The sequence below is a fragment of the Rutidosis leptorrhynchoides genome, chromosome 8 (genome assembly GCF_046630445.1).
Source record: "Rutidosis leptorrhynchoides isolate AG116_Rl617_1_P2 chromosome 8, CSIRO_AGI_Rlap_v1, whole genome shotgun sequence".
In the NCBI taxonomy this organism is placed as follows: domain Eukaryota; kingdom Viridiplantae; phylum Streptophyta; class Magnoliopsida; order Asterales; family Asteraceae; genus Rutidosis; species Rutidosis leptorrhynchoides.
The window spans coordinates 298,700,099-298,727,140 of NC_092340.1; positions in this window are offsets into that span (position 1 = coordinate 298,700,099).

The window sequence follows — 27,042 nt, forward strand, 5'->3', positions numbered from 1 at the left end:
TTTTTAGGTTTTACGAGATGAAGAATTCCTTTGATCTGAACCATGGTCTACTACTAAACGCTATGATTACTAAACGTAATAATAACATCTTCCCAAGTGAACTGGTATCATTCATAAGAGGTAAAATGGACGAAGTGAGGAAAGAACTCAGGAAAGATCATCATAAGACACATTTTGGTAAAGGAAAATCAAAATTCACAACAAAAAGAAGAGCACGACACCTTGAAAGATGTCATAAATGAGGAAAATGGTCACACGAAGGTAAATGTTCGAACAATCAGACATATTCCAATACAAAATTCGTTACTCTATGCAGAGAAGGACCGTTCATATGTTTAGAAGAAAAGTTATTGAAAAATCGTGGCTATGCTTATGTAGCTATGGAAAACCAAATTACACGACTCTCCTATGAGTCGACTAAAGCAGGTCTCTAAGAATTCTATCTCACATGTAGGTATGTACAGTTTTTATTTTTTTATTTTATTTTATTGCTTTTAATCTTTTGATAATAAACGCTGAATCGTTCGCTATAAAGTATTAAATTAATATTCAATGAAATTAGGTATGCCAAACCGAAATTATTGATATCATACAAAAATTTATTACATCACTGCGAAATTTACCGTTTATTCATATGGTATAAATATCTTTAATCAATCAATCCAAAATATTTCAGGAATTTGTCAGGAGTAAAACTAGGTAATATAGCCGAAATTACTTTACCCAAAAAGAGGGACGTATATTTTTGTTAATATTTGATTGATTAAAGTGGAATAAAAGACCAAAAAGATTTTTATTTTTATTTTTACTTTTTTTAAATTAATATATAACTATATTATTTCCAAATGTAAGATTGTAAAATTAATGTTTATAAATATTATTAATATTTATATGAAATTTTATGCATTTTAAATTTAAGTTTGGTGTGAATTTAAAAACAAAAATGTACTTTATTTCATTAAGTTAAAAATATGATTTTTAAAATTCGTCGTGAGTTGAAGACTAGGTCATTGAACCGAAATTGCTTTACCCAAGGGCGGGACGAGAAATTTTATTATCATTATTTTTAATCTTATTGAATTAAAGTATGCCAAAAACATATAAAAAAAACCCAAAAATCTTTGTTTTTAAAACAAACGCTTCAAAATGACAAATTTCAAAATTTAGTCGAGGGACGAACTTGAAATGTCCCGTTCTTATTGATTAAAAACGTTCCATATTAATTGATTTCGTTGCGAGGTTTTGACCTCTATATGAGACGTTTTTCAAAGACTGCATTCATTTTTAAAACAAACCATAACCTTTATTTCATAAATAAAGGTTTAAAAAGCTTTACGTAGATTATCAAATAATGATAATCTAAAATATCCTGTTTACACACGACCATTACATAATGGTTTACAATACAAATATGTTACATCGAAATCAGTTTCTTGAATGCAGTTTTCACACAATATCATACAAACATGGACTCCAAATCTTGTCCTTATTTTAGTATGCAACAGCGGAAGCTCTTAGTATTCGCCTGAGAATAAACATGCTTTAAACGTCAACAAAAATGTTGGTGAGTTATAGGTTTAACCTATATATATCAAATCGTAACAATAGACCACAAGATTTCATATTTCAATATACATCCCATACATAGAGATAAAAATCATTCATATGGTGAACACCTGGTAACCGACATTAACAAGATGCATATATAAGAATATCCCCATCATTCCGGGACACCCTTCGGATATGATATAAATTTCGAAGTACTAAAGCATCCGGTACTTTGGATGGGGTTTGTTAGGCCCAATAGATCTATCTTTAGGATTCGCGTCAATTAGGGTGTCTATTCCCTAATTCTTAGATTACCAGACTTAATAAAAAGGGGCATATTCGATTTTGATAATTCAACCATAGAATGTAGTTTCACGTACTTGTGTCTATTTTGTAAATCATTTATAAAACCTGCATGTATTCTCATCCCAAAAATATTAGATTTTAAAAGTGGGACTATAACTCACTTTCACAGATTTTTTACTTCGTCGGGAAGTAAGACTTGGCCACTGGTTGATTCACGAACCTATAACAATATATATATATATATATATATATATATATATATATATATATATATATATATATATATATATATATATATATATATATATATATATATATATATATATATATATATATATATATATATATATATATATATATATATATATATATATATATATCAAAGTATGTTCAAAATATATTTACAACACTTTTAATATATTTTGATGTTTTAAGTTTATTAAGTCAGCTGTCCTCGTTAATAACCTACAACTAGTTGTCCACAGTTAGATGTACAGAAATAAATCGATAAATATTATCTTGAGTCAATCCACGACCCATTGTATACGTATCTCAGTATTGATCACAACTCAAACTATATATATTTTGGAATCAACCTCAACCCTGTATAGCTAACTCCAACATTCACCTATAGAGTGTCTATGGTTGTTCCGAAATATATATAGATGTGTCGACATGATAGGTCGAAACATTGTATATGTGTCTATGGTATCTCAAGATTACATAATATACAATACAAGTTGATTAAGTTATGGTTGGAATAGATTTGTTACCAATTTTCACGTAGCTAAAATGAGAAAAATTATCCAATCTTGTTTTACCCATAACTTCTTCATTTTAAATCCGTTTTGAGTGAATCAAATTGCTATGGTATCATATTGAACTCTATTTTATGAATCTAAACAGAAAAAGTATAGGTTTATAGTCAGAAAAATAAGTTACAAGTCGTTTTTGTAAAGGTAGTCATTTCAGTCGAAAGAACGACGTCTAGATGACCATTTTAGAAAACATACTTTCACTTTGAGTTTAACCATAATTTTTGGATATAGTTTCATGTTCATAATAAAAATTATTTTCTCAGAATAACAACTTTTAAATCAAAGTTTATCATAGTTTTTAATTAACTAACCCAAAACAGCCCGCGGTGTTACTACGACGGCGTAAATTCGGTTTTACGGTGTTTTTCGTGTTTCCAGGTTTTAAATCATTAAGTTAGCATATCATATAGATATAGAACATGTGTTTAGTTGATTTTAAATGTCAAGTTAGAAGGATTAACTTTTGTTTGCGAACAAGTTTAGAATTAACTAAACTATGTTCTAGTGATTGCAAGTTTAAACCTTCGAATAAGATAGCTTTATATGTATGAATCGAATGATGTTATGAACATCATTACTACCTTAAGTTCCTTGGATAAACCTACTGGAAAATAAAAAAATGGATCTAGCTTCAACGGATCCTGGGATGGCTCGAAGTTCTTGAAGCAGAATCATGACACGAAAACAAGTTCAAGTAAGATCATCACTTGAAATAAGATTGTTATAGTTATAGAAATTGAACCAAAGTTTGAATATGATTATTAACTTGTATTAGAATGATAACATAATGTAAGAAACAAAGATTTCTTGAGGTTGGATGATCACCTTACAAGATTGGAAGTGAGCTAGCAAACTTGAAAGTATTCTTGATTTTATGTAACTAGAACTTGTAGAATTTATGAAGAACACTTAGAACTTGAAGATAGAACTTGAGAGAGATCAATTAGATGAAGAAAATTGAAGAATGAAAGTGTTTGTAGGTGTTTTTAGTCGTTGGTGTATGGATTAGATATAAAGGATATGTAATTTTGTTTTCATGTAAATAAGTCATGAATGATTACTCATATTTTTGTAATTTTATGAGATATTTCATGCTAGTTGCCAAATGATGGTTCCCACATGTGTTAGGTGACTTACATGGGCTGCTAAGAGCTGATCATTGGAGTGTATATACCAATAGTACATACATCTAAAAGCTGTGTATTGTACGAGTACGAATACGGGTGCATACGAGTAGAATTGTTGATGAAACTGAACGAGGATGTAATTGTAAGCATTTTTTTTAAGTAGAAATATTTTGATAAGTGTATTGAAGTCTTTCAAAAGTGTATAAATACATATTAAAACACTACATGTATATACATTTTAACTTAGTCGTTAAGTCATCGTTAGTCGTTACATGTAAGTGTTGTTTTGAAACCTTTAGGTTAACGATCTTGTTAAATGTTGTTAACCCAATGTTTATAATATCAAATGAGATTTTAAATTATTATATTATCATAATATTATCATGTATGAATATCTCTTAATATGATATATATAAACATTAAATGTCTTTACAACGATAATCGTTACATATATGTCTCGTTTAAAAATCATTAAGTTAGTAGTCTTGTTTTTACATATGTAGTTCATTGTTAATATACTTAATGATATGTTTACTTATCATAGTATCATGTTAACTATATATATATCCATATATATGTCATCATATAGTTTTTACAAGTTTTAACGTTCGAGAATCACCGGTCAACTTGGGTGGTCAATTGTCTATATGAAACATATTTCAATTAATCAAGTCTTAACAAGTTTGATTGCTTAACATGTTGGAAACATTTAATCATGTAAATATCAATCTCAATTAATATATATAAACATGGAAAAGTTCGGGTCACTACAGTACCGACCCGTTAAATAAATTTCGTCCCGAAATTTTAAGCTGTTGAAGGTGTTGACGAATCTTCTGGAAATAGATGCGGGTATTTCTTCTTCATCTGATCTTCACGCTCCCAGGTGAACTCGGGTCCTCTACGAGCATTCCATCGAACCTTAACAATTGGTATCTTGTTTTGCTTAAGTCTTTTAACCTCACGATCCATTATTTTGACGGGTTCTTCGATGAATTGGAGTTTTTCGTTGATTTGGATTTCATCTAACGGAATAGTGAGATCTTCTTTAGCAAAAAATTTCTTCAAATTCGAGACATGTAAAGTGTTATGTGCAGCCGCGAGTTGTTGAGGTAACTCAAGTCGGTAAGCTACTGGTCCGACACGATCAATAATCTTGAATGGTCCAATATACCTTGGATTTAATTTCCCTCGTTTACCAAATCGAACAACGCCTTTCCAAGGTGCAACTTTAAGCATGGCCATCTCTCAAATTTCAAATTCTATATCTTTTCTTTTAATGTCAGCGTAGCTCTTTTGTCAACTTTGGGCGGTTTTCAACCGTTGTTGAATTTGGATGATCTTCTCGGTAGTTTCTTGTATTATCTCCGGACCCGTAATCTGTCTATCCCCCACTTCACTCCAACAAATCAGAGACCTGCACTTTCTACCATAAAGTGCTTCAAACGGCGCCATCTCAATGCTTGAATGGTAGCTGTTGTTGTAGGAAAATTCTGCTAACGGTAGATGTCGATCCCAACTGTTTTCGAAATCAATAACACATGCTCGTAGCATGTCTTCAATCGTTTGTATCGTCCTTTCGCTCTGCCCATCAGTTTGTGGATGATAGGCAGTACTCATGTCTAGACGAGTTCCTAATGCTTGCTGTAATGTCTGCCAGAATCTTGAAATAAATCTGCCATCCCTATCAGAGATAATAGAGATTGGTATTCCATGTCTGGAGACGACTTCCTTCAAATACAGTCGTGCTAACTTCTCCATCTTGTCATCTTCTCTTATTGACAGGAAGTGTGCTGATTTGGTGAGACGATCAACTATTACCCAAATAGTATCAAAACCACTTGCAGTCCTTGGCAATTTAGTGATGAAATCTATGGTAATGTTTTCCCATTTTCATTCCGGGATTTCGGGTTGTTGAAGTAGACCTGATGGTTTCTGATGCTCAGCTTTGACCTTAGAACACGTCAAACATTCTCCTACGTATTTAGCAACATTGGCTTTCATACCCGGCCACCAAAAATGTTTCTTGAGATCCTTGTACATCTTCCCCGTTCCAGGATGTATTGAGTATCTGGTTTTATGAGCTTCTCTAAGTACCATTTCTCTCATATCTCCAAATTTTGGTACCCAAATCCTTTCAGCCCTATACCGGGTTCTGTCTTCCCGAATATTAAGATGCTTCTCTGATCCTTTGGGTATTTCATCCTTTAAATTTTCCTCTTTTAAAACTCCTTGTTGCGCCTCCTTTATTTGAGTAGTAAGGTTATTATGAATCATTATATTCATAGATTTTACTCGAATGGGTTCTCTGTCCTTCCTGCTTAAGGCATCGGCTACCACATTTTCCTTCCCCGGGTGGTAACGAATCTCAAAGTCATAATCATTCAACAATTCAATCCACCTACGCTGCCTCATATTCAGTTATTTCTGATTAAATATGTGTTGAAGACTTTTGTGGTCGGTATATATAATACTTTTGACCCCATATAAGTAGTGCCTCCAAGTCTTTAATGCAAAAACAACCGCGCCTAATTCCAAATCATGCGTCGTATAATTTTGCTCGTGAATCTTCAATTGTCTAGACGCATAAGCAATCACCTTCGTTTGTTGCATTAATACACAACCGAGACCTTGCTTTGATGCGTCACAATAAATCACAAAATCATCATTCCCTTCAGCCAATGACAATATAGGTGCCGTAGTTAGCTTTTTCTTCAAGAACTGAAACGCTTTCTCTTGTTCATCCTTCCATTCAAATTTCTTCCCTTTATGCGTTAATGCAGTCAAGGGTTTTGCTATTCTGGAAAATTCTTGGATGAACCTTCTGTAGTAACCAGCTAGTCCTAAAAACTGGCGTATGTGTTTCGGAGTTTTTGGGGTTTCCCACTTTTCAACAGTTTCTATCTTTGCCGGATCCACCTTAATACCTTTTTTGTTCACTATGTGACCGAGGAATTGAACTTCTTCCAACCAAAATGCACACTTTGAAAATTTAGCGTACAATTCTTCCTTCCTCAATACTTCTAACACCTTTCTCAAATGTTCACCGTGTTCTTGGTCATTCTTTGAGTAAATAAGTATGTCATCAATGAAAACAATTACAAACTTGTCAAGGTATGGTCCACACACTCGGTTCATAAGGTCCATGAACACAGCTGGTGCATTAGTTAAACCAAACGGCATGACCATAAACTCGTAATGACCGTAACGTGTTCTGAAAGCAGTCTTTGGAATATCATCTTCTTTCACCCGCATTTGATGATACCCGGAACGTAAGTCAATCTTTGAATAAACAGACGAGCCTTGTGGTTGATCAAATAAGTCGTCGATTCTCGGTAGTGGGTAGCGGTTCTTGATGGTAAGTTTGTTCAACTCTCGGTAGTCGATACACAACTTGAATGTACCATCTTTCTTCTTGACAAACAAAACAGGAGCTCCCCACGGTGATGTGCTTGGTCGAATGAAACCACGCTCTAAAAGTTCTTGTAATTGGCTTTGCAGTTCTTTCATCTCGCTGGGTGCGAGTCTGTAAGGAGCACGAGCTATTGGTGCAGCTCCTGGTACAAGATCTATTTGAAATTCAACGGATCGATGTGGGGGTAATCCCGGTAATTCTTTCGGAAATACATCGGAAAATTCTTTTACAATGGAAACATCATTGATGCTCTTTTCTTCAATTTATACTTTCTCGATGTGTGCTAGAACAGCATAACAACCTTTTCTTATTAGTTTTTGTGCCTTCAAATTACTAATAAGATGTAGCTTCGTGTTGCCCTTTTCTTCGTACACCATTAAGGGTTTTCCTTTTTCTCGTATAATGCGAATTGCATTTTTGTAACAAACGATCTCTGCTTTCACTTCTTTCAACCAGTCCATACCGATTATCACATCAAAACTCCCTAACTCTACTGGTATCAAATCAATCTTAAATGTTTCGCTAACTAGTTTAATTTCTCGATTCCGACATATATTATCTGCTAAAATTAATTTACCATTTGCTAATTCGAGTAAAAATTTACTATCCAAAGGCGTCAATGGACAACTTAATTTAGCACAAAAATCTCTACTCATATAGCTTCTATCCGCACCCGAATCAAATAAAACGTAAGCAGGTTTATTGTCAATAAGAAACGTACCCGTAACAAGCTCTGGGTCTTCCTGTGCCTCTGCCGCATTAATATTGAAAACTCTTTCGCGGCCTTGTCCATTCGTGTTCTCCTGGTTCGGGCAATTTCTAATAATGTGGCCCGGTTTTCCACATTTATAACAAACTACATTGGCATAACTTGCTCCGACACTACTTGCTCCGCCATTACTCGTTCCGACACCATTTGTTCCTTTCGTTCTATTAACCCCTGGTCCGTAGACCTCACACTTCGCCGCGCTATGACCATTTCTTTTACACTTGTTGCAAAATTTGGTGCAGAACCCCGAGTGATACTTTTCACACCTTTGGCATAGCTGCTTCTGATTGTTGTTGTTGTTGCGGTTATTATTGTTGTTGGGATGATTGTTGTAGTTGCTGTTGTTGTTGTTGTTGTTGTTGTTGGGCCGTTTGTTGTAGTTGCGATTGATGTTGCGATTGTTGGGATAATTGTTGCGATTATTGTTGTAATTGCTGTTGTTGTTGTATTGGTGATTCTTATCACCGTTTTCCTCCCACTTTCTTTTGACTTGCTTCACATTGGCCTCTTCAGCAGTCTGTTCTTTAATTCTTTCTTCAATCTGGTTCACTAGTTTGTGAGCCATTCTACATGCCTGTTATATGGAGGCGGGCTCGTGTGAACTTATATCTTCTTAGATTCTTTCCGGTAATCCTTTCACAAACGCGTCGATCTTCTCTTCCTCATCTTCGAATGCTCCCGGGCACAATAGGCACAATTATGTGAATCGTCTTTCGTACGTGGTAATATCAAATCCTTGGGTTCGTAACCCTCTAAGTTCTGTCTTGAGCTTATTGACCTCGGTTCTGGGACGGTACTTCTCGTTCATCAAGTGCTTGAATGCTGACCACGGTAGTGCGTACGCATCGTCTTGTCCCACTTGCTCTAGAGAGGTATTCCACCATGTTAACGTAGAACCTGTGAAGGTATGCGTAGCGTACTTCACTTTGTCCTCTTCAGTACACTTACTTATGGCAAATACCGATTCGACCTTCTCGGTCCACCATTATAATCCGATCGGTCCTTCGGTTCCATCAAATTCCAAAGGTTTGCAGGCAGTGAATTCTTTGTAGGTGCATCCTACACGATTTCCTGTACTGCTAGATCCAAGGTTATTGTTGGTATGTACCGCAGCCTGTACTGCGGCTATGTTTGAAGCTAGAAAAGTACGGAATTCCTCTTCATTCATATTCACGGTGTGTCGAGTAGTCGGTGCCATTTCCTTCAAAATAGTCAAATGGAACAAGTTAATCATACAAAATATTAAGAGTAGTTAATAGTATTTCGTAGCATAATATGAACTCATTTATAAAAGCTTTTTCTTCATATTAGCGTTTTATAAGTTTAAATTCGAGTAGTACCTACCCGTTAAGTTCATATTTAGTAGCTAATATACAATTCAACTACTACAGTTCTATATGAAAAACTGATTATAATAATATTTCGCGTTCAAACTTTTATACAATATTTTACAAACTTACAATACCGCTTATTTTACATAAAGCATGAAATATAGCACACAATAACTTTGATACAAGATAGTTGTGAAGATAATTCTAGCTAGTACACAAGTCGTTCAGCAAAGGCAATAAAGACACGTAATTCATACGTCCAGAAACAAGTCATGCATTCTGGTTTTTCTAGGACTACTTCCCATCCTTGGTCTTGTGGAACATAACCGTTATGGCCGTTGATAAGACAGCGTGTTGTAACGTCGTCAAAGGGACGAGGGTTACGTAATGTCCAACAGTCCCGTAACAATCTAAAAACCTCATTTCTTACCCCAATTACCGACTCCGTCACTTGTGGGAACGTTTTGTTTAATAGTTGTAGCCCGATGTTCTTGTTCTCACTTTGGTAAGAAACGAACATTACTAATCCGTAAGCATAACATGCTTCTTTATGTTGCATGTTAGCCGCTTGTTCTAAATCACGAAGTCCAATATTCGGATATATTGAGTCAAAATAATTTCTTAACCCATTGCGTAAAATAGCATTTGGGTTCCCCGCAATATATGCGTCAAAGTAAACACAACGTAACTTATGGATTTCCCAATGTGATATCCCCCATCTTTCGAACGAAAGCCTTTTATAAACCAAGGCATTCTTGGAACGTTCTTCGAATGTCTTACAAACTGATCTCGCCTTAAATAGTTGTGCCGAAGAATTATGACCGACTCTAGACAAGATTTCATCAATCATGTCTCCGGGTAGGTCTCTTAAAATATTGGGTTGTCTATCCATTTTGTGTTTTTATACTGTAAAATAGACAAGAGTTAGATTCATAAAAAAAAATACTTATTAATACAAGCAATTTTTACATATATCATAAAGCATAAGCACACTATATTACATATATTACACCACACGAATACAACTATCTTATTCCGAATCGCTTGTTTCTTCTTCTTCAGTTTTTGGTTCGTTTTGCCAAGTTTCTAGGGATATATGATGTTCCCCTAATATGAGCCGTCGTTTTCCACATTGGTTTAGAAAAACCTGGTGGTTTAGAGGTTCCCGGGTCACTGTTACAACTTAAGGACTTCGGGGTTTGACGATACATATAAAGTTCATCGGGGTTGGAATTAGATTTCTCTATTTTTATGCCCTTTCCCATATTATTTTCTTTTGCCTTTTTAAATTCAGTTGGGGTAATTTCTATAACATCATCGAAATTCTCGTCGGAATCCGATTCATCGGAGAATTGGTAATCCTCCCAATATTTTGCTTCCTTGGCGGAAACACCATTGACCATAATTAACCTTGGTCGGTTGGTTGAGGATTTTCTTTTACTTAACCATTTTATTATTTCCCCCACCGGTTCTATTTCTTCATCCGGTTCCGATTCTTCTTCCGGTTCCGATTCTTCTTCCGGTTCCGACTCTTCTTTCGGTTCCTCTTCGGGAACTTGTGAATCAGTCCACGAATCATTCCAATTTACATTTGACTCTTCATTATTATTAGGTGAGTCAATGGGACTTGTTCTAGAGGTAGACATCTATCACATAATATCAAACGCGTTAAGAGATTAATATATCACATAATATTCACATGTTTAAAATATATAGTTTCCAACAAAATTTGTTAAGCAATCATTTTTTAAGTAAACACGGTCGAAGTCCAGACTCACTAATGCATCCTAACAAACTCGATAAGACACACTAATGCAAAATTCTGGTTCTCTAAGACCAACGCTCGGATACCAACTGAAATGTCCCGTTCTTATTGATTAAAAACGTTCCATATTAATTGATTTCGTTGCGAGGTTTTGACCTCTATATGAGACGTTTTTCAAAGACTGCATTCATTTTTAAAACAAACCATAACCTTTATTTCATAAATAAAGGTTTAAAAAGCTTTACGTAGATTATCAAATAATGATAATCTAAAATATCTTGTTTACACACGACCATTACATAATGGTTTACAATACAAATATGTTACATCGAAATCAGTTTCTTGAATGCAGTTTTTACACAATATCATACAAACATGGACTCCAAATCTTGTCCTTATTTTAGTATGCAACAGCGGAAGCTCTTAGTATTCACCTGAGAATAAACATGCTTTAAACGTCAACAAAAATGTTGGTGAGTTATAGGTTTAACCTATATATATCAAATCATAACAATAGACCACAAGATTTCATATTTCAATATACATCCCATACATAGAGATAAAAATCATTCATATGGTGAACACCTGGTAACCGACATTAACAAGATGCATATATAAGAATATCCCCATCATTCCGGGACACCCTTCGGATATGATATAAATTTCGAAGTACTAAAGCATCCGGTACTTTGGATGGGGTTTGTTAGGCCCAATAGATCTATCTTTAGGATTCGCGTCAATTAGGGTGTCTGTTCCCTAATTCTTAGATTACCAGACTTAATAAAAAGGGGCATATTCGATTTTGATAATTCAACCATAGAATGTAGTTTCACGTACTTGTGTCTATTTTGTAAATCATTTATAAAACCTGCATGTATTGTCATCTCAAAAATATTAGATTTTAAAAGTGGGACTATAACTCACTTTCACAGATTTTTACTTCGTCGGGAAGTAAGACTTGGCCACTGGTTGATTCACGAACCTATAGCAATATATATATATATATATATATATATATATATATATATATATATATATATATATATATATATATATATCAAAGTATGATCAAAATATATTTACAATACTTTTAATATATTTTGATGTTTTAAGTTTATTAAGTCAGCTGTCCTCGTTAGTAACCTACAACTAGTTGTCCACAGTTAGATGTACAGAAATAAATCGATAAATATTATCTTGAATCAATCCACGACCCAGTGTATACATATCTCAGTATTGATCACAACTCAAACTATATATATTTTGGAATCAACCTCAACCCTGTATAGCTAACTCCAACATTCACCTATAGAGTGTCTATGGTTGTTCCGAAATATATATAGATGTGTCGACATGATAGGTCGAAACATTGTATACGTGTCTATGGTATCTCAAGATTACATAATATACAATACAAGTTGATTAAGTTATGGTTGGAATAGATTTGTTACCAATTTTCACGTAGCTAAAATGAGAAAAATTATCCAATCTTGTTTTACCCATAACTTCTTCATTTTAAATCCGTTTTGAGTGAATCAAATTGCTATGGTTTCATATTGAACTTTATTTTATGAATCTAAACAGAAAAAGTATAGGTTTATAGTCGGAAAAATAAGTTACAAGTCGTTTTTGTAAAGGTAGTCATTTCAGTCGAAAGAACGACGTCTAGATGACCATTTTAGAAAACATACTTCCACTTTGAGTTTAACCATAATTTTTGGATATAGTTTCATGTTCATAATAAAAATCATTTTCTCAGAATAACAACTTTTAAATCAAAGTTTATCATAGTTTTTAATTAACTAACCCAAAACAGCCCGCGGTGTTACTACGACGGCGTAAATTCGGTTTTACGGTGTTTTTCGTGTTTCCAGGTTTTAAATCATTAAGTTAGCATATCATATAGATATAGAACATGTGTTTAGTTGATTTTAAAAGTCAAGTTAGAAGGATTAACTTTTATTTGCGAACAAGTTTAGAATTAACTAAACTATGTTCTAGTGATTACAAGTTTAAACCTTCGAATAAGATAGCTTTATATGTATGAATCGAATGATGTTATGAACATCATTACTACCTTAAGTTCCTTGGATAAACCTACTGGAAAAGAAAAAAATGGATCTAGCTTCAACGGATCCTTGGATGGCTCGAAGTTCTTGAAGCAGAATCATGACACGAAAACAAGTTCAAGTAAGATCATCACTTGAAATAAGATTGTTATAGTTATAGAAATTGAACCAAAGTTTGAATATGATTATTACCTTGTATTAGAATGATAACCTACTGTAAGAAACAAAGATTTCTTGAGGTTAGATGATCACCTTACAAGATTGGAAGTGAGCTAGCAAACTTGAAAGTATTCTTGATTTTATGTAACTAGAACTTGTAGAATTTATGAAGAACACTTAGAACTTGAAGATAGAACTTGAGAGAGATCAATTAGATGAAGAAAATTGAAGAATGAAAGTGTTTGTAGGTGTTTTTGGTCGTTGTTGTATGGATTAGATATAAAGGATATGTAATTTTGTTTTCATGTAAATAAGTCATGAATGATTACTCATATTTTTGTAATTTTATGAGATATTTTATGCTAGTTGCCAAATGATGGTTCCCACATGTGTTAGGTGACTCACATGGGCTGCTAAGAGCTGATCATTGGAGTGTATATACCAATAGTACATACATCTAAAAGCTGTGTATTGTACGAGTACGAATACGGGTGCATACGAGTAGAATTGTTGATGAAACTGAACGAGGATGTAATTGTAAGCATTTTTGTTAAGTAGAAATATTTTGATAAGTGTATTGAAGTCTTTCAAAAGTGTATAAATACATATTAAAACACTACATGTATATACATTTTAACTGAGTCGTTAAGTCATCGTTAGTCGTTACATGTAAGTGTTGTTTTGAAACCTTTAGGTTAACGATCTTGTTAAATGTTGTTAACCCAATGTTTATAATATCAAATGAGATTTTAAATTATTATATTATCATGATATTATCATGTATGAATATCTCTTAATATGATATATATACTTTAAATGTCTTTACAACGATAATCGTTACATATATGTCTCGTTTAAAAATCATTAAGTTAGCAGTCTTGTTTTTACATATGTAGTTCATTGTTAATATACTTAATGATATGTTTACTTATCATAGTATCATGTTAACTATATATATATCCATATATATGTCATCATATAGTTTTTACAAGTTTTAACGTTCGTGAATCACCGGTCAACTTGGGTGGTCAATTGTCTATATGAAACATATTTCAATTAATCAAGTCTTAACAAGTTTGATTGCTTAACATGTTGGAAACATTTAATCATGTAAATATCAATCTCAATTAATATATATAAACATGGAAAAGTTCGGGACACTACAGAACTAGCTCAACGTACCGAAACGCCCTCATTCTAAAAAGAAATAAATTTTTAAAATTAAATTAATTAAGTGTTTTACAAGATAAAGGTTTTTATATAAAAAAGAAAAGAAAATAGACCCCATGCGATCGCATGGGTTTTGCACAGATAAACCATGCGATCGCATGGCACCAGAATACTGGGCAGAAATAAAAGCCATCGACTGGTTCTCTGTCTCCCCACTACACACACAAACACCCACGAAAACACACAAAAACACTCTCAAATTTCACCAATTTTTCACCAAATTCAACAAAATTTCGTTCAATAATCCGCTATAATCATGTCTTTTCTCAGATGGGGAAGCAGAAAGGTAAAAATTTCACCCCTAAACTCCTAAATTTTCTAATTTTTGTGATAATTTCAATTAATTGCAATAATCTTAGTTTGATAATTTCTAGTATAATTAGAGTTAAATTATTAGTATATTATGCATGCATAACCTAGATTGATGCTATTTAACATGATTTGAAGCCTTAAACTTCAAAATTTTTAGAAATCTAGGGTTTATGTTCTTGAGCAATTTGGGGCTTTTTGATATAAACAGGTTATGACTGATTTTTATTATGGATTATTGCTAAATTAAGTAGTGTAACATGTTTAGGTAGCTAAATGATCCAAACTTTGATCCTAAACATGATTTTTGAGCATCAAAGTGAACTTTTTAAGTCTAAAAATCATGAACTTGATTAATTTGATATAAATGCCATTTGAAACTTGTTTAATTGCTAGTAATGATTATTTTAACTTGTTATTTGAGTTGAATGCTTATGAACTTTGTATACATTTTCATATATGCTTATTTGAAAAATTGTAGAATTGATAAAAATCGAAAAATGAGTATAAGTTTAATATGGATTAAACATGTTATTGTAATTGTTTTAATTTGTTATTTTGCTAATACTAATGCATATTTGGATGCACAAATTTTATGTTTAATGTGTTTTGCAGAGAAATACCGATACTGACAGTGCATCATCGTCTAGACGACCTGAACAAGAACCTGATCAAGAACCGCAACCGGAACCACAACCTGAACAACAATAACATTATGATCAAAACATGCCATACTATGAACCAGAACCACAATTTTTTATTTCCTACGTAGTATTTCCCGTTCACCATGTAATAGAACACTCAAGAATTCATGAACATGAGTTACACCCCAATCTAAGGTTTGATAGAAGGTGGAGAGATTACCCGACGTACCAAAGTAACAAATTTAAGCTTTGGACCAAAAATGTAGAAGTACCAAGGGTAATAGATTGGGAGCCTTTAGAAAGGGTCCACCTAGCTAACCCTGTTAGGCTGCATCTAATCCAAAGGTATGGCAGCTCTTCTTTTTTTGATTGGGAACGTTTATTTACCACTCGTAGGCTTGTATATAAGGAGTGGTGTGTTGAGCTAATGAGTACTATAGCCTTAAATAAGGATGTAGATAGGTTAGACGATAAGAGTTTTCTTAGGTTTTTACTTGGAGGTAGGATGTACAGGATATCTATGATAGACATGGCTAGAGCTTTACAGATTTACACCCCCACTGAATTATTATCACCTGATTGTACAGCTTTAATTTATCACGGTGAGAGGGTAGATAGAGATTTTGACACTAACGCCGTATAGAGACGTATGTCAAATTTTAATGTTTTTACACGGGGAGGTAGACACTCCTATTTAGATATTAATAGAGCCGAGCTCTGTATAATACATAGATTTTTAGCTAACTCGATTACACAAAGAGGTAAAAACAAGGAGAAAATGACTCTAAACGATTTATTTTAACTTAAGTGCATTCGAGACACTAGAGGCTTTGTTAATATTCCCTACTGTGTTGGGTATTATTTGTCCAAAGTTGTGGAAGGTATACAGGACGGGAGAATAATAGGAGGAGGTATTTTTGTTACTCTCATTGGAGAGTACTTAGGTGTAGATAGGGAAAACGGGGGTCCAATGATGGTAGTTGAGGAACAAACCGATACTATAGGTTTACAGGTTTATCAGGGTGCAAAGGTACTAAAACGGAGGCATAATATGCCAATACCATATCATGGCACCCATCCACAGGTAGAGAGAGGTTCGGATGAGGAGATGGAGGAAGCAGATGACATTAGGGATGTCATTAAGGATAGTTTTACTGACGTTTTCTAGTGTATAGATGAGGTGGAAATGAGTAATGAGGATAGGCATCGTCAGTATGAGCTGTGGCAAGCCGCGAAGGAGTATGAGTGATCCAGGAAATGCCAACACGATAGCTGGCAAGTTCATCAGCACCAAATCATGAGCCAGCTATCATATCAGGTACCAAATAACTACATCCCGACTCGACCTGCTTACTATCCACCACATCAGCCCGACATGCGACCACCCTTTGACCTGTACGACCCCAACTAAGTCTACCAGAACACCTATCACCAACCATGGAACCCAAGCAATGATATGAACTGGAACCCCTATCCAAATCAATAGTGTTCCATTGGTGATGTCTTATCTTTTATTATTTTTATCTATTTATGTTAAACATTTAACATTTTGATACTTTTATGTAATATTTAACATTTTTATTATTGTATACTAATATTTCATTTTTGTAATTTGAAAGTGGGATATTAAGTCCCATTTCAAATTACCATGCATGTTTATATTTGTATTGTATGTATTTTATCTCATGTACACAACAGGGTAAAACAGCGCATTTTCAAAGACTGGCATTAAGTTCAGCAAAAGCAACTAAATTTGACGACAAGATGCAAAATATATGTGAAATAACAACTGCAGGAATGAACAAGTGATGTGCACCATTTATCATTCAACACAAACAACAATATGTTTGGAAATTTTGATAAAATTTAATCATTTTTCTACGCTAATCACCCTCAATAATTTAAATTGCTACTGATTTCTTACAAATGAGGGCATTGCAAGATCTTAAGTGTGGGAAGGGATTAAATTCTTTCGGTTTTAAAATTTTTTGACTTATACACTTGGTTTAATAGCCACCGTTAAAATACTAGTAACGTAGTAGTTGTATTAGAATCTAGTGCTCTCTGATAATAAAGAACGGCCCTAGACTTATATACTAACCACAAGTTTTGAGCTAAAATTTTCAAATCTGAAACCCACAAAAACAATTTCGCAAACTCCGGTGAAGGGTTATTCCGGAAAACTTATCTAGGGTAAAAGCTAGATTGAATTTTAAAAAGATCAAATGTTTTCATAAAGATCCAATTTCCTAAAGGATCTAAATTTTCATAGTCATGTGGGACTGTAAACCACAATGTTACTATCATTGTTCATACCGCCGTATTAAAATCATTGATGTACAAAGTGTGAAGAATAAAGAAGTGATTCTAGTATTTTTATTTCAAGACTATATTGCTTTGAGGACAAGCAACGCTCAAGTGTGGGAATATTTGATAATGCTAAAAATGAACATATATTTCATAGCATTATCCCTCAAGAAAGACAAGCTTTTGGTTGTAATTGTTCTATTTACAAGAGATATTCATTTAAATAATAAAAGGTGAAGACAAAAGACAGATTCGACGAATTGAAGACGCAAACGACCAAAAAGCTCAAAAGTACAAAGTACAATCAAAGTGGTTTAAATTATTGATGAGAAACGTCTAAAAGTTACAAGAGTACGAGCCGCAAAACGCAAAGTACAAGATATTAAATAGTACGAAAGGACGTTCGAAAATCCGGAACCGGGACCAGAGTCAACTCTCAATGCGCGATGCAACGGACTAAAAATTACAAGTCAACTATGCACATGAATATAATATAATATATAATTAATTCTTAAAATTATATATATATATATTTTATTATATATTAAAAACCGTCGGCAAACTAGGAGACAAATGATTGTGAGCTGGATCCTTACTCCATGCGATCGCATGGCCTGGAGGCCTAATTCCCATGCGATCGCATGACCTACTTTTTCTGGCCACATTCCTATAAAAGGCAGTCTGGTACTCGAGCTCAATATCCTAATTCAATCTCTCTCTCACAGATATATATATATATATATATATATATATATATATATATATATATATATATATAATTTTAATTTTAATTTTAATTTAAGATTAATAATAATAAGGGTATGTTAGTGAATGTTGTAAGTGTGTAAGTCGAAATTCTGTCCGTGTAACGCTACGCTATTATTAATCATTGTAAGTTATATTCAACCTTTTTAAATTAATGTCTCGTAGCTAAGTTATTATTATGCTTATTTAATGCCGAAGTAATCGTGATGTTGGGCTAAATATTAAGATTGGGTAATTGGGCTTTGGACCATAATTGGGGTTTGGATAAAAGAACGACACTTGTGGATATTAGACTATGGGCTATTAATGGGCTTTATATTAACTAAATGATACCTCGTTAATTTAATATATAGACTTATAATTTGACGTATTTATATATAACCACATACGCTTGACTGGGTACGGTGGGCGGGATATCTATAAATACCAATAATTATTCATTTGACCGGACACGGGGATGGAATAATTGTGATGACCCGGAAATTTCCGATCAAATTTAAACTTTAATATTTATATGTAGCCGACACGATAAGCAAAATCTGTAATGTTGAGTCTTGAAAGCTTTGAAACTATATTCATGTAATCAAATACCCTTTGACCATGCCTAACGATTCACTAATAATTATGTGTAAATAAATATATATGCATATACATGTGTGCTTATTAAATTGAGATATATTAATAAGACATTGAACGGAATAGTTAATATGAATATAAGCTATGAGATATATTTTATGAACTTGGAAATGCTATCAAGGTATTGAATGAATAATATGTTACACAAACGTATTTGTTCGATGTAAGTTTATCGACGAGATTAAAAGATAATATATAATGGTTGAATTATCAGATACATTGAATTATGATTATGAGTCTCTGTTATAAGGTCCACTTTGAATTAGGAAAACCTTACCTTTTTAACGGTATTCGGAAATTTAATAAAGTGATTTACATGAAAGAACAAAAGTGTTATTATTGAGGATTAGACAGAAGTTAGTAGAGATTTGAATTTCATAAAACTTGATTGATCTATTTTCAAACGTGCGAAAACATTTTCCGAGATAATAGAACTTGTTATTTATAATGTCTTTGTTTAAATAACGTAAGTTGGAATATTGGTTACTATATATATATATATATATATATATATATATATATATATATATATATATATATATATATATATATATATATATATATATATATATAATGTGCAACGTGTATTTAAAACATGTTTAGGTATAGTAAATATACATAGGATTGCAAATTAGTTATATAAACGATAGTAAAATTTGTTATTTGATTCGATAGATAATAAGATATATTATTTAGAAAGATTAAGGTGATTAAATTAAACGTGGACGTATATCAAATTAAGTTTTAAAGTGTAAATGTTACGCGTTATAAGATTTCCTAAACGAAATTAAAATAAACTTTGAACTATTATTTGTTTTGATAAACTAAATACTATATTAATATTTCCATATGATATGTACAAGGTTATATTTTTAAATGAAAATACATTTATATTTTACAAAGTGATAAATAATAATATCAAATCAGTCACAAAACGTTTGGATTTAAAATAATATTATTAAACATGTTTTGATAAACAACGAGACTAGGATTTATAAAAGGAAATGATCAAAATACTCAAAAGATAAAGTTACACTTTGAGTGGGTTAGTTTTTAATTAATTTAAGTCTAGTTATTAATAAAGGTACATGTCACAAAACGTTTAATTTAAAATAAAATATTTTGACAACACAACGAGACTTTGATTTATAGAAGGAAATGACTACAACGCTCAATTTTATAAGTTACATTTTTCATAAAGTAAATCTTTGATAAATAGGTCAAATTATTATTAAAGGTACACGTCACGTAACGTAAAAGACTATTTTTCTAGACGTACGAAAGTGCGCTCGAAAAACCGAAAGTGGTACATGAGTCGTGAGACCACGACCGTGTCATTTTTGTAAAAATTATATTTTTACCATGAGCGTAAATATAATATAATATTTAATTAATTCTAAATATTAAATATATTATATATTAAATAATATATATATAACTACTTGTTACACAAATGGAGTGTCGGTAAGCCTTTTAAAAAAAAAAACCGAACATGTGTTATATGTGTGGGCCATGGTTGAGGGTTGGTGGCCAAAAATCCTTTATAAACCGAACTCGATAATTTTGCAATTCACTTTCATATTACGGAGTGTTACATATATTATTTATATTATTATTATTATTATTATTATTATTATTATTATTATTATTATTATTATTATTATTATTATTATTATTATTATTATTAATCTTACTATTATTAATATTAGTATAATGAGTGATATTATTTGTATTATACATAAAATACTAAGACGAGGTTCTGCCCGCGTAATTTCAAAAACGAGTTTTTCGAGTGGGATAGGGCTAAGGAAATTATAGGTTATAGTCATGGAGGTGATGGACAATGTTCAGGGGTTATGCTCATGAGGTCAATCTAGTGTTTATTGTCTCCGTCGTGTTTACGTACCTTTCCTGCAATATTGAATCTCAATATTGATACGTGAGTACTCCTAATTTAATTTTTAAATGTTAATAGTGTATCCCTGACTAGTGTTCGAGAAAATAGGATTATGTATGCTTGTACTTTTGATATTGCCCTTAGTTAGGTTATGTTAAATCTCGAAGTAGTTACATCTACGGTTAAGATAAGGTATAAGATATGCATGTCGTTGGAAAGCTAGCGAAAAATTAGGAACTTTTTCTTTAGATGTCAAATGGATCTGATGGACGGATTAGAAGTTATAGCCAATTGAAATTTCGAAAAAATGATTATTATTATCGTTGTTAATATCGTTGTTCTAACTTTTATCTAATTGTTAATATTATTATTATTATTATTATTATTATTATTATTATTATTATTATTATTATTATTATTATTATTATTATTATTATTATTATCATTATCATTATTATCATTATCAATAAAAGTATTATCATTAAGAATTGTTATTTTTATAGTTATTATCGTTAAAGTTATAATTAGTATTATTAATAATATCACTTAAAATAGTTATTAGTACTATCATTATCATAATATTTATTATTATTAGTATTATTATAATTAAAATTAATATTAGTAACATTTAATATTCATTATTATTATCATCAAAATGAACGCGATATAAAAGACGATTTAAGTACTATTAACAAATTGATTAGGAAATAATGAGTATGAGTATCATGATGAAATTTAAATATTGTAAGATAATGATTTAGATAAACTTATCGTTCTTATTATTTCTATCATTACTAGTATTATTAAAAGTATCATTAGTATTAAAACTATCATTTTATAAAAATTACCATTTTAATAGAAATAACATTATTAATATAAAATATCATTATTATTATCATTTTAAATAAAATTATTATTTTAAGGTTAATATTAAAAAGTATTGTGAAAATAAAAGATATAATAATTAGAATTACCATTTTATTATATCAATTTTAGTAAATATAAAAATTGATTTTATTAATAAAATAATAATAATTATTATTACAAAATAACACGACTTTTACTTATTATTATTATCAATACTATTTTATCAAATAAAAATGTAATACAAATTATATAATTACCTCAATAGAACCTATCACAATATTTTTATAATATTAAATGAACTTTATAAATTTTATTACTTAAGATATATAAAAGTATACTTTAATATAAAATTGTATTTATTAATAAATGAATTATATTATTTACTCTATTAAATCTTTTAGAAATATTTTTTAAATATAAAACGACGATATTTAAAATTATATAATAATCATTTTTTTAAATTTTGGAAATCATTTTGAGTCAAACTAATTTTTGTCGACCTTTGCATATTAGACTCGAGCATTAGGATTGTGGTACACTATGACTTAACTTAATGTATTAGACAAATATTGACAAATACATAAATATATATAAATAATTTAGGTTCGTGAATCCAAGGCCAACCTTACACTTGTTCAATGATGTTATATGTATTTTTACTACAAAATACAGTATGGTGAGTTTCATTAATCCCTTTTAAATGCTTTTGCAATATATATTTTTGGGACTGAGAATACATGCGCTGCTTTTATAAATGTTTTACGAAATAGACACAAGTAATCGAAACTACATTCTATGGTTGAATTATCGAAATCGAATATGCCTCTTTTTATTAAGTCTGGTAATCTAAGAATTAGGGAACAGACACCCTAATTGACGCGAACTCTAAAGATAGATCTATCGGGCCCAACAAGCCCCATCCAAAGTACCGGATGCTTTAGTACTTTGAAATTATATCATGTCCGAAGGAGGATCCCAGAATGATGGGGATATTCTTATATGTATATTGTGAATGTCGATTACCAGGTGTTCAAACCATATGAATGATATTTTTGTCTCTATGCATGGGACGTATGTTTATGAGAAATGGAAATATGAAATCTTGTGGTCTATTAAAATTATAAAATGATTATTTATGATAAACTAATGAACTCACCAACCTTTTGGTTGACACTTGAAAGCATGTTTATTCTCAGGTACGAAAGAAATCTTCCGCTGTGCATTTGCTCATTTTATAGATATTACTTGGAGTCATTCATGACATGTTTCTAAAGACGTTGCATTCGAGTCGTTGAAGTTCATTAGAGATTATTATTAAGTAAATGACAGATTAGGTCATTTATAGTTGGATATTATGAAATGGTATGCATCCCTGTCAACTTTTGATGTAATGAAAGATTGTCTTATAAAAACGAATGCAATGTTTGTAAAATGTATCATTTAGAGGTCAAGTACCTCGCGATGTAATCATATGTTGTTGTATTTGTTCCTATGGATTGGGACGGGTCGCTTCATGTGGTATCAGAGCGGTGGTCTTAGCGAACCAGGTCTGCATTAGTGTGTCTAACTGATAAGTCGTTAGGATGCATTAGTGAGTCTGGACTTCGACCGTATCTGCATGTCAAAAGTTTTGCTTATCATTTCAGTCGGAAATCATCTACCTACCATCATTAGGAAATTACCTGATTATTATTCTTTGGTCTAGACGCGTTTTCTTGCATTTAATGCATAATAGTGTATAGACGAAATCTTATCCTGGCATATCTGTTACTGTGAACTTTGACTGACATTTTTTCAAAGATTCCTCCATAATTTATGGGATTTTGGTAATATATATACATATATAAATTATGTATTGAAGAATACCAAATCTAACTCCTATAAGCTATTTCATATCAACATTCATTCCCTTGATCATACGAGATGGATCCCTCAACCAGTTCAAATTCCTCAGATTACGACAGCTATTCCGATATGGATTTCCATTCGAGCTCTGAAAACAGTGTGACCGGAATGGATCAACCAATCAGCCATCATCTATTCTAGATGAAATGGGGATGGGTTCATAGCCTCCTCAATCATTGGCGACAAGAAGAAGGTGATCCCTTCCATCCACCCCATTGCCCTCTTGGCGATGAACCTTAAGCACTTACCGGCGAACCTGTTCGAGAAACCATTTTCTCTCTCATCTCCAGAGTATCTCGTCACGATTATATACTATATCAAATTATAGATTATATGTATCCGCTCGTCCGAACCGATAATCACCCCGGTGTGATAGAAGAAATCAACGAGCTTCGCGCTCGGGTAGTGGCTTTGGAGAATACAGTGCGAAGGTTACAAACACCATCAGCAGCACCAGTAGCATAACCAGTACCGCAAGTAATATCCACATCGCAAGCCTCAATACCCTAAGCACCAGTAGCATCACCGGCATCAACGGTATCACCATCATCGACATCAACTGGATCATTATCACCACCAACAATCACATCCGCATCACACGCCTCAATATTCCAATTTCGGATATCAACGTCACACACACCACAGCAATCAAGAAGTACCAATAACAACAAACGATGAAGTATTGATTCATAACTTCATCATAGAAATATCTTGCGGTGATTATGTAATCTCTAAAATCTTAGAGACTATTTATCTCGAGCTTAACCATAAACCAGATGAGTGAACATAGATGATAGAGAGAAGAATCAAAAACCCTGACAAGAATGGTACGCGGCTTACAAGCTAGACTTGTTTTACCAATAGCATCAGCAGTACGCATAGCCTTACCAACAAAGTCCGTGCTGTCAATATCATTAAAATCGTCAGCACCTCTAACATCACAAGTTTCGCCAGTTCAGGAATCACTATGGAAACCATTACGAATCAACAACGAATATATTGTATCAACGAGTTATGAATTATTAATTCATTCTTTCCAAAGGAATTATATATATATATTATATATATATATATGAATTCTGAAACTATAATAAACCTTTCGTACTAAGCTATTAAGTATGAATTAAAAAAGGATAGATACTACTCGTATAAATTCATATTACTAATATGCTATGATGTACATCCATCGATAACAACTTAACCATCGTTAACTACAATTTCTGTTTCAACTTAATGAATTTTATAAATCAAGTGTATCATTCAATAACATGTTTGATTTTACACTTTCATCTGCGATGCACTCGAAACTTTCTAGAAAACATCATTCGTACATTCTGAAGTTCACAAGAATCCTTCAAGCATCAACATCCTTCACTGAGGAATATCAATAAAAATAAATATTAAAGTATTGACTGCATTAGGGAAATACTCCGTGAAGATTATGTAATCCCTAATGTTTTAGAGATTATTCATTTCTAATTCAAGCCTAAAGTCAAATGAGCTTAATATGATTTTAAACTCATTGAATCTGTATTACATCTGAAGAAAATATACTTACATATATTTTCATAAAGACTGTAATAAAAATTCTTGTTCAAAACATTATTTGTGAAATTTTTTTTTAACGGGTTGGTAATACCCGAGAGATATTTAAATTCGCAATTAATATGTTACATTCTTTGAATCTGATTCAGCAATCACCAACTGTATCCACTACTCTCTCAACAATATACATTCTTTCGTAAAAATCAAGACAACTATTCTCATCCAAATTTAATTACCTATTCTGATTATGACAAATCAAAATCAGAGCCAAGATTTAACAGAAGACATCACTCTTAGAATTCCTACATCTATCAAAGTCATACTTTGAATTCAAAACTGTGACATAACATCACTTCTATTCGTAACACTCAGAATTATATGAAAATCATTCGAGATTCAGGAAGATTTCATCAATTGGATATTGACTATGACAATCTGTATTTAAAACCCTTCGAAATTTCGAAAGACACTTCAAATAATGAACAATCGAGATGATGATCCAACCACATGTTACATGAAGTCTTGTACCTGAAAAACTCTCGAAACCAAAGTCATAGTTTAACACGTACCGCGTCGAATTCTTTAGCATTTATTAGCAAAAACAAACTTTACGATTCCCTTCAAAGTAGCCAATTTTGTCACAGCTCCAGCAAGTCAACTTCGACTTTTCAGTCGGACCAGTCTTATTAAAACCCCGATAGATACGTTGCCCTTTCGCCATTGTTAATGGGGAACCTTTCATATTCCACCACAATAGCAGAGAAGTTAACAACAACTTCATTGATCAATGGTTCAAGTCTCTTCGAAAAACCATTATATTTGTTCGTAGGAACTCGACCGTACATTCACCTGTATCTTAAACTGACGTGCCAATCACCAGGGAATTAGCAATCAGTATTTTGAATTCCATAGCGTCTCCACACCAACAGTTATACCTATAATGTCTACCTCCAAGACTTACAGATTTCGAATGTGAAGTTTCTGAAAACACCCTGGACTGCGAGCCAGTTTTCGAAATACTAATGAAGCAGCAAAAACTGTAAACGACCTTAACAGTAAAAAGTTTGATGATAAAGAATAGCGTGTCGGTAAAGCTCAGAAAAAGAGAAGATTTGGAACTGGAAAACGGATTGAGCAAAGTATGAAAGAGGCTGTGGATAAATCACAAGGACTGAACCTGCTTTCAAAGGATCCAAATGATTCAGTGTCTGCTGAAATCGTTAGCAAACACGTTACCCCTCATTCTAAACCTTCACAGACAGATATTCTTCATCATCATCTTACCTTAAATATTATAAGGTATCTTCGTATCTTCGATTATACATATTCTCCATATCTCTGGAGATATTTTCGCAACTATTCTTATCTGAAATCATCTATCTCTCTGTAATATCTACAACATAAAAGAAACTGTGTTAGTTTCTAAATTCTGAAAAATTCGAATATGAATGTTTTTGAAGTAGTGTTGGGAACTGATGCATGAGTTAGTATAATATAATGACACTTGATCAACGTCATTATATTATAGTAATTCATGCTGAGTTCTAATGGAACATGATGATTCACAGAACATACCGTCATCATGTACCATTTACACGACTCTTACATTCTATCTAATCTCTAAACATAT